The sequence below is a fragment of the Manis javanica genome, chromosome 11, assembly GCF_040802235.1.
Source record: "Manis javanica isolate MJ-LG chromosome 11, MJ_LKY, whole genome shotgun sequence".
In the NCBI taxonomy this organism is placed as follows: Eukaryota; Metazoa; Chordata; class Mammalia; order Pholidota; family Manidae; genus Manis; species Manis javanica.
The window spans coordinates 31,245,160-31,256,145 of record NC_133166.1 but is presented as its reverse complement, the minus strand read 5'-3'; positions in this window follow the sequence as shown (position 1 = coordinate 31,256,145).

Here is a 10,986-nt window from a genome sequence, read left to right as displayed (position 1 = left end):
GAAAATCAAATTCAAGCGACTGAAAGCCAAATAATACATTTGCATATTATGGATGGGAATTGTACTCAGAAAGTTATTAGCTCCTTCACTGGCTGAGAGAAGTTCTGGGTTCCATGAAAAACAAATAAGAACCAAGAACATCCCAGTAAAGCTAAAGGGGTCATGGCTTCTTTACTATATCAAACCCAAAAATCCCATATCTATCTCTTTCCAGAACCCTGCACCCTCAGGAGCCCCCATACTAAATACAGGTCTCTGGACCAGAAGTTGGCAAGCTATGCCCAGCCAGCCAAATCCAGCCCACTACCTGTTTTGTAAGGCCTGTAAGTTAAGACTGTTTTTTACATTTTTCAAGTCAGAAAAGAATCAAAAGAAGAATTATATTTTATGACTCAAGAATATTACGTGTTTCAAATTTCAGCAGCCTTAAGTAAAGTTGTATTGGAGCACAAGTACATTCACTCACTTCCTTGTCAGTCCATGGCTGCTTTCACACTACAGCACAGAGTTACACGGTTGTAACAGAGATGGGATGACCTAGAAGCCTGCAATATTTACTATCTAGCACTTTACAGAAAAATGTGCCAACACCTGCTCTGGACTAAAGTCCAGGAAGGGCATTAAGATGCATGTGTCTGTTCTCTTTTCTCCCCTTCCCACTCCTCCCCTCCTTCCTCCCTCTCTCTCCCTCTCCTTCTTCCTGCCACAAAAGAAGCTAGCGGTTCCTTATTTCCTTTACAAAAGAGCTTCCTTTCTGATTCCTGTCTCATGACTAAGCATTAGGGACGGACAGGCAGGGGAACTCTCCCTAGGCCAGAGCTTTCTAGCAGGAGTGCCTCCAATGGACCTCTGGTGTGGAGCAAAGTGGCGTGGTGGTGCCCTCAGCCCTCAGGTGATCAGGCAGCTGGAGCACACGAGCAGGTCACTCCTGGGGAGAGGCTGTCCCCCCCAAGCAGGACCCCTCAGGCAGCAAGCACGATAGCCTTGGCCTCCCCAAAATGCTGAGAAGGTCTTCCGCCTCCTGGATGTGTCCTCTGACAGCCAGCTGCAGATTGTGCCTCTGCCCATTGCGGACAAGGAGGAGTGTGTGTCCCACACACCCATGGAGCCCAGAGCACAGGCCAAAAGGGGAAGAGGGGGCAAGGAGAGCAGGAGGGAGGCAGATGGCAGCCTTGAATGTCTCACTTTACATATATGTGCAGAAACCATACAACTTATTGTCCAAACTGCTACACTTTCTTCTTTTTAAATATACTTTAATGGGGCATAATTTATATATATTAAATGCACCCACTTAAAAAATACAAACCACTGTGAGTTTTGAAAAATGTATATGTGGTTGACCTACCAGTACAACCATTGTCACAACCCAGATAGAAAACCTTGCCTTTACCTCCCAAAATTCCTATGTACCCCTTTGCAGTCATTCCCCACTCCTCCCCACTGCTGCCCAGACAACTACTCATCTGCTTTCCATCACTACAAATTAGTTGTGCCTGTTCTAGAATTTCATTTAAAAGAAATCAATCATACGGCATGTACTTCTTTGTGTCTGGCTTCTCTCACACAGGACAGTGTTTTTGAGATTCATCCATGTTATGTGTCAACACCAAACTAATGCACATCTTTTTTTGTTGAGTGAAAGGAGGTGCTATGAATAATCATGTCAGGTTAGAAGGCATAAATCAGAGTCCTTCAGGACAAATCAAGACAGTGGTCATTCTATGTCTATGGCTGTTTCTATCTATTGCAATAGCCAAGCTTTTTTAAGCCACATCCAAACTGGCTGCATGGTGACTGCTCTAAAAATGAATGTATATTTTACAAATTAATTCTTTATCATTATTTCAGTACACTCAAATTGAAAAGGCCTAATGGATGCTAAATCCAATGTCTTATATCCAGAGATTTCAACATGGTATTTGTCAATAGGAGAAGAAAATAAAAAGCTTGTGTTTTTTAAATATAATTTCAACTGCTATAAATTCTTGATTATAAAGTTGTTTTTCATTGTTATCACCAATTTGTACAAATTTTTTGCTTATGATAATTATCAAGAACTTGAAGAAATCATTAAAAATCTTGATCAGAAATTTCAATATTTCTCTTGCCAATTCAGCCTGAAATTAGATATAAAAAGATATTTAATAGACGCAAGCTCATATTTAACAATAAAATGTGAAATGATTTTATTTAGAATTTTATACAAATTCAATATTAATATTTTCCTTTACTTTTTATGTTACTATAATTATACAACATTAAAAATATGTACTTTTTTCACTAAGACCCATATACATGTCCCCAATTCTCCTTTGTTTTACCCCAGTGTCCTGTGAGTGGGAAAATAGGCAGCAGTGCTCCAGACTGGGAGAAAGCAGTGGCCTGGGCTGGATGCCTATTGTGTTGCTAAAGAAGTCTCTCCTGCCCTCTAGTGATAATCTTTGTAGCTGGGTCTCCACGGGAAAACAGTGACATAAAGGGTAATTAAATATACCAGTTTTATATATTCGCAAAAAATATCGTCCCTGTTGCCCACGTCCCTGTTGCCCAGGCATTATGCCTACCCTGGGTCCTGGTGGCTGAACTACTTCCTGGGCTTCCCCCTGTTGCCCCATGGGGTCTCGAGCAACCAAGGCTGTGACTCCTACTCTGTGAGTCCAGCACCCTTCTCTGTATACCACAGCATAGGCAAAAATCTCCTCCATCCCTGGCCAAAAGATTACCCTTGCCATCATCTAAAACAACCTAGAAGCTACTCTTCCCAACCCTGGAAGATGCAAAGACCACAGGAAGGGAAAGGGGAGAAAGAAGCAGCACCCCCAGCTCAGCAATTTAGTACCAAAAGGCAAGCTCCAGGCTCCAGGCATCCGGGAGTTTGGAGATCCCCTTGGCACATTGAGGGAAAAGTGGCCAGCTCCACCATAAACACTTCATGTAACCTCACCCCATTGCCTAGGTAGGGGTTTGATCCCCAGCAGCAGCAGGTAGCAAGTGGCCATTGAGAGAGAACACAAAATCATCATCCATCCACTGATAGGTGAAGTACCAGTTTCAAGGTATCAGTGTCTAGTTACATAAGTGAACATCATATGAAAATTAGAACATATGAAAGTTAAGGATCATTTATGCAGGCAGCAAAAATTTGTTGCAGACAATAGGGTTCTCATCTGAAATAAGGACTATAGACCATTTACTATTGTGGTAATTTCTGTTCTGAGTGCAAATCAAATGACAACTTCAATATAGTATGTTCTAGTATTCAGTTCTATCCCATCTTCATCCTCATCGGCCACATTTGGAGACCTCTGAAAGCCAGAGGTCCTGGCTTCCTGTTGCCCCACTTTTCCATGTGGAGACCAAGAAATCCATTTTGGGAAGAGCTGTCAGAAGGTTGTTATAACAAGGGTATGGCAACTTCATAACCTCCTGCATGGCATCCTTCATATGATGAAGGATGTCAGAGGGAACCAGGATTTCTCCCAGCCTTTGCTTCTAAGTGGGACCTTCAGAAGAATACACTCCCTCCTCATGTGTGCTTGCCAGCAGATTAAGTCCCAGTCTTGGTGTCTAATAAATTCCCTTTCCCTAGGCTACATAAGCAGACTTACTTTGGGCTGCAGAGGTTGACAGTAATCAGCTCAACTTCTTCCCTGTCATGGATACATGTGGCAAAACAAGGCAGATACAGCGGTGTCCAGATGCACAAGCTCTGGGCATGCCTCACTTGGAGCCATAAAGCAGCTCTCCTGGGACCCTCCACCAGGCTGCCAGTCTCTGGATCAGTGGGATCCTTGCCCAGGGGTCCCAGGACAGCAGTCATCAGCAGATGAGCTCCACTGAGTCACTGTGGGACTGCATTCTGATGATCTTTTGTGGAATCTTCCCCTATCACCTTGGTCTTTCTAAAGATAAATTTTATCATGGGCTCTATATTAGGTAGATAATTTTGGTTTCAAGCGATAAAAATAACACATGTACACAATTCCAACTAGCTTGAGAAAAAAAAAAAAAGGCCCATGAAACTAGAAAGTCCCAGGGATGGCTAGCTTCAGGCAAAGCATCAGCTGCGGCACAAATGATGCATCACCCAGTCCATCTCTACCTCTGCTGTGCTCTCCTCATCGGTGACTTCACTCTCAGATTTCACATCTAAGGAAAATGACTACCAGAAGCTCCAAGCCTCCTGTTCCCAGATACAAGTCACGTGGGAGAAGAACCAGTCTCTTCCCCAAAACTCTTGTTTAAGTCCTGGAATCCACCCTGCTATATGGCTCTTGAGCCATGTGCCAACTCCTGAACTAAGCACTGTAGTCAAGTGATGAAACAGGTCACATTCTCAATATGTCCGGGCTGTGCTCTCCCCGAAAGTCTGGCCACCAAGGCAGCAGCAAATTCAAGTCCCCATTTCTGAGTCAAGCCAGCCTGCCCATGGCCACTGCCAGGTCTCTCCTGGTTCTACAGAAGCTGTTCTCCAGATTTCCCTGTCCTCCCATCTTTCCTTCTCTTTCCTGGGCTGTCCCCGAGAAGCCTACCCCACTGAGGTAGGTCAGCTCTCCAGGTCAGCTGACCCTCCCTGGTTCTCATTGTAAATACTTCTCCATCCCCCTCTCCCACCCCAAGTTTAAGGCCTGAACTCGTGGATTGGGAGGGCTTCCTCCAAAACCCTTGGGTCTTTTAGCACCAGGCAGCCAGAATTCCCAGGAAATACTGGGAAAGACAGAGCTTCTGTGTACTCAGTGCCCTGAGTGTGCCTCTGCCAGCCTCCCTGGCATAGGAGACCAGCTATGGCTCCAGGTGTGGTGTGTGAAGGACTGGGAAGTCAGGGCAGAATAAAAGCAGCTCTGGAAGCAAAACCTCTCATCTAGCTCCCATCTAGATGGCTCAGACTATGAAGGGCCTTAAATGCCATGCTAAGGGGCTGAGACTTTATCCAATAGTCCCAGGAAATAGAGAGTAGTTAAAAGACATGTTGGATGGATGAATGGATACATGAACAAATAAGTAACCCAAGCCCAGAGATGGGAAGTGACCACAGCATGCAGCGAACAAGTAGACACAGCAGAACCAAACTCCAGGCCTCCTTGTGCCCATCCCGGGGCCCAAACTCCTCCATCTCAGCAGGGCTGTTTGAGAATCCTGAAGATTATTAGCCCTACTTTTACTTCTCAGGGGCTCTAGACCTGGGTTTCTGAGCTCAGAGCAAAGACAGGAACCTAGGACTTAGAAACTTGAATGTCAGCAACTGGGAAATTTTAGAAAAGCTCTGAAGTTTGGGCACCTGAAGTTGTGGCTGGGGAATTAGAATGGAACTGAATTCTCGAGAACAAGGGAGAGGAGGGCCTGAGAGAACCAGCCTGAAGCTCAGCTATCCTTTGCTCTGGGTGAATCCAGCCAGGCTCTGAGCATTGTTCATGCCTGTCAAAGCCCAGAGCTCAACACTCCTCATGGGGGTGCAATTCCCGAGGAGGCTGTGGGAGCCCTGGAACCAGGGAGGTGTCACCTCTGGCCTCCAAAGGCCTTGGCATTGCTCCTGCTGAGTCTGTCATTTTACCCCAGGCAGCATTCCACCAAAGTTGTCATTAACAGAGGGCAGGACTGGGATTCAGGGTGGAGGGGAAGAGCCTTCTGGTCTCTGATTAAGGGGAACCTGAAACTAATCTAGGGCAGTGTAAGTTAGGACTTGAAAGGTGAAAAAGGTTCAGAATTTCCATGAAAGCAAGAACTTTGCTATTTGGAATCCCCAGTGCCTAAACAGAGCCCTGGCACATAATAAATGCTCAATGCATATTTATTGAATAAATAAACTCTTGATGAGGATTAGGAGAGCAACTTTTTACTCCTTTTTGCTGTGCACAACTGCCTTCTTCTGCACCCCCACCATGTAATAAAGAGACAGGCAGGAGTCAGGTCAACAGTTCACAGTGGTGGGTTGAGAGTGGTGGCTCGCTCCAAGTAGAACACTTCACCCTTAGCTCTGCCAAACATGTGTGATGAACACAAATGGTACTCAGATGGAAATAAGGAAATTTAAGTTCTAGAGGCAGCCTGGCCTCTATCAGTGACAGAAGTGAAAAAACACCCTCAGAACATTTCCACATTTAATCAGCCCATTATTATCCCCATGTTATACATGTTGACACATCAAAAACTCTAGACACCGAGAGATCTCTGAAATAAAAGGGTTTATTGAGTCCTTACAGATGCTAGCCAGAAAAGAGACTGAGTCCTGGGACTGGAAGTTTCTGCTTCACCGGCAGCAAGGCCAGTTAACAGAAATAACTTGTCCAGCAGACTCAAGAAACTGGGGACATTTACAAGAGGAAAGAAAGTTCTTTAAAGTCACATTGGCTATAAAGAAGGCAGGCTGATGCAAAGCAGGGTAAATCCAGGGATAAGTGGGTAGCACATAGAGAAGCCTTGGGGATTGGGTGTTGATGATGGTCAGGCACTGGTCACACACAAGAGAGATGCAGTGGTTCTGGGGGACCTGCTAGATAATTATTGAAATGACTTCATTCAGGAACATGGAGTTTCTGATTACCTATGACCTTTAGCTATTAACTGATTACATTCCCTCATCTCTCCCCAATTCTCTGGCCCTTATGTCACTTAATTTTAGGACGTCTCAGAATTTTTCTTTTTCAATGACAAAACTAAGAGAGTGAATGACACTAGACCACACAGCCAGGGAGTGGCAACACAAGCCCTCGGGGGCCGCTCACATCCCAGAAACTCACTTTGCTACCATAAGCAGCTTCTGTGCCCTCTCGGGACCTGTTTCTCCACCTGTTACACTGAGGTCTCCAAAGACCCAGATCTCCTGGGGTTCAGGCAGCGAGGCGGACGGTCTACGCGCCTCCTTGACAGGCCTGGAGGCGCCCCCTGCCGGCCCTCCAGCTGCAGTGCCTCCCGCCTCACTGCCGGCTGGCCGCCGCCTCCTCCGGAAGCTTCGCCTGCCTGGGTTGAGCCTCTGTCACCACCGCGAGCTGTCCCAGCTTGAACGCGTTGCGGTAGTGGGCGTCTGGGGGCTGCCTGGGACCTGCCACGTCGGAGGCATTTGGTCTGGATTTTTCTATCAACTTTCCTTAAAACAGAGAATGGGCTAGGAAGGCAGGGAAGAAAGAAGGAAAGCACAGGGTGAAGGGGAGGAGGCACCCAGCCCTTAGGTCTCAGTGGAGGCCGGCGGGCTCCCACAGACCTTGACATGGCCCTTTGTAAACCGCCGTCAGGAGAGTCCCATTTCAGGACATAGTTATATAACACCCACCAAGGACTGCGACAAGCTGTATCAGGCTCAGGGCTTCACAGATGAGCAAGACACAAGCCTTTCACCCCAAGAAGTCACAGTCTCATGGATGGGGTGGGGCATGGGGAATGGGAAGAGCAGAGAGACACAGTTACCATCAATCCAGCCTGGAAGATGCTGTAAGGAGGCAAGTCCAGGTGGCTGGGAGCACAGAGAGATGATCGGCTCCCCTTGAGAGGTCAGTGAAGCAGGAGAGGCTGGGGCTGCCATTGCAGTGACCTTTCAGAGGCAGGGGTGTTTTAGCCCCAGGGAAGAGCACATACAGGAGCACAGGGACACAGTCCCCATGAGGAACCACCCACCACCTCCACCAGCTCTGGAGTCTGCCTTTGAGAGCTCAGCCTCCTGCCCTCCATTTCGTTTCTCTGTTAATGCCTCCCCTGCCCTTGAGCCTCCAGATGACCTCCAGGCTCTGGACCTCTCCCAGTTTTCCCCATGCAGGTCAGCCATGCACCCGCTGGCCTCCTTGACGTCCAGTCCCTTCTTCCCTGATCCCCAAACCCTTTGTTAGTGAGGACTGCAGCACAGTCCCTTGCAGAAGTTTGGCCATGCTTCCCACATTCCCTTCTACGAGGGGACCTTCCTGTAGACCCTCATTCTGCCTAGGAGTCTCCTCACTCCTCAGACCAACAGGCTGCCCTTCCTTCTCCCTTTGAGTTCCCAAAGCTTCCTTCACCAACCTCAGTGTTTTCAGAAGAGCCTCTACTGAGGCTATTTTCAGAATCTGTTCAACTGAGTGTTCATTCAGCTGATACTCCCACTTTATCTCCTTTAAATCTGTTTTTCTCTCACCTCCCATTCTTTCCTCCTGACTCCCCCTCTCCAGTCCTACCCATTTCCAGTCCATGCTCCATCTAGTTTTCTTATACCTCTACATGGATAGATAGATAGATAGATAGATAGATAGATAGATAGATAGATAGATAGATAGATAGATATAGATATAGATACATGAACCCAAGTGTGTGCATCCTATTGGTTCTGTTCCTCACGAGAACCTTAATATCCCCCTTCCCTCCACTTCATCCACAGAGAGGGACATAGCCCCGACTTTCTTCTGAGCGAATCCAAGTAAGTGTGAGATCGCTGCGGAAGTCCTGGAAGTGCTGTGGCCCTCTTCTCAGGCATCAAGGCCCCAGCCTGAGCATCACCCTGCTGACCTTTCTGCTCCTTGCAGTCCTTCCAGAAAGAAATAGCCTGACTCAGGGCTCAGCACTGAGGAGGTCCCTTGAACTGATGAGACAAAATTATTAGAAAATGGATTCATTTAAAGAAAATGTTAATAAACATGACAAACATTCACTCAGAGATTACATATCAATGCCAAAGAGTCACCAAAACCTCTGTTCTCCTCAGATTTAGTCATTCATTCACTCACTCAACAAATATTTATCGAATTCCTACATGTGCCAGATGCTATTTTAGGCTTTGGGAATGCAATAGTGAACAAAACAATTACATTCAAGTGGGGATTACATTCAAGTGGGAAAAGACAGATGAAAAACAAACTGATAGCTACATAATATGTTGCAGGGTGATAAAGAGCCATGAAGAAAAAATAAGCATGGTGAGGGACTGGATGATGAAGAGGCAGACGATGGGGTGTCTAGTTCATGTAGGCTGCCCAGGGAAAGCTTTTGTGTTACGGTAGCATTTGAACAGAGGCCTGGCGGAAGTGAGGAACTGAGCAGGGCAGGGCTGTGAGAGAAGAGCTTTCCACGCAGAGGGAATACAAAGTGCAAAGGCCCTGAGGCTGGCATGCTGGCATATTTAAGGAGCAGCAAGGCCAGTGTGGCTGGAAGTGAGTAGACAACAGAGAGAGTATTAGGAGAAGTATTGGGAGACCAAGTCTATAGGGCCTTATGTCCATGATAAGAACTTTGGATTTTACTCTGAATGTGAGAGGCCACTGTAGTGTTTGTCCAGGGTTGGTGTATTCACTCCAAAAAACTCATAAATTGTGGGGAACAAAAGGGGGGCGTTTACTGTCCAGAGCTTCTGTGCCAGTCAATCCTGGGCCACAATATGCCCCAGGGAGACCTTCATAATTGCATTTTCAGTAGCCACTTCTTTGCCTCCCAATTATATTTTCCTCAGAGGTGGGACAGGTTTTAACCTTGGGGAGAACCACCTGGGGATGGCAGCAGGGCAGTGAGGGAAAAAAACCAGCAGGGGCCCCACTCTGACGACCATCTCTACAAGTGTATCGTTGTGCTTTCAACATTGCTCCCACTAATCTTATTTCATTATAATTTTTTTTATTGAAGTATCATTAATACAAAATCTTCTATTGGTTTCAAATACACAACACAGTGGTTTAACACTTACCCATATTATTCAATCCTCACCCCCACTAGTGCGGTTACTATCTGTCAACATAGGAAGATGTTACAGAATCATTGGCTATATTCTCTGTGCTGTACTACTACCCCAACTTATATTATGATTGAGAATTTTTGTGCCCTTTATCCCTTCACCGTCCCCACCCACCCACTCCAGCCCCTCCCCATCATAATCTTAACTGTATGTCAACATACCACCTTCAAAGTTATCTTCTAGCAACTGTGCTCAAGGGACACCTACTCCCCTTCTCCTTGCCCACCAGAGTGTTCATCTCCACCCTGTGCCTCCTGCTCAATTAGGGAGTATCACACCCTTGTGACGTGAAAAAGTACTTTCTGGGGTCAGTGCACCTGGAAACTTCTCTGCTCCTTCCTCACTTTCTCACCTCCTCTGCACCATTTTATTCCATTGTGAGGCAGAGAGTCAGGAAGTAAAGATATGAGAATGGACAAGCAGAGGGAGGTTGCAGGGAGAGGGACAGCAGGAGATGTAAACCAAAGAAATAAGGAGCAGAAGCAAGGGAAAGGGGTTAAGGCACCTCATTCCTGAAGAAAGTGCTCAGGAACCTGTGCATGGAGGGAGCAGGGAAAGGACTCTGCTGCCCCAAATGAGTCCTTTAAAGTCAAGAATAATAGCAGGAATGATGTTTTCTCCTCCTTTTACAATTCTTCCCTTCTTGCCTTGACTGTCAGACACGTCCGAGTAGCCGCTCTGCCATCCCTCTACATTGCATGAAGCTATGTGTGGGTTTCTCAGGAGTGAAGAATTGTGATGACTCAGCCTGGCCACCTGCATCCATTTTCCAACTCTTTTGCCTGTGGTGAGTCCTCAGGGATGGCCTCCACACCACAGAGCAAGATGTACCATCGCTACCTTCGCTGAATCCAAATCCAAGAGAATTTTTCCATGATTTGTCACTTTCTGAGAGGGCTTACATAAAAAGCTGTTGTTTCCAGGGCAAAGCAAAAAGTAATCTATGGAATATAGAACAATCCTAGGAGAGCCTGTTTTAGTGGAGAGGAGAAAGCTCTCCTGCCCAAATTGAATTGATACTCATGCACAGTCCTGGACCTGCAGGGGTCCCAGAGCCTGCAGATGGGCATCCAGAGACGTCCACCCCTGACCTCTTTCCTCAAGACCTTAGATCTGGTGCAAAGCTTCCAGGGAAACAGATAAGAAGGAGTCCTTCCTGTTTGTCTATTCTCCATGTGCTGACAACTCCAACTTATTTAACTCTAGACCAAACTTCTTCTCTGAGCTCCTGTCTCATTTATCCAACTGCCTACTCACCCACTTGGACATTTAATGGAGATCTTAACTTAACATGCCCAAGT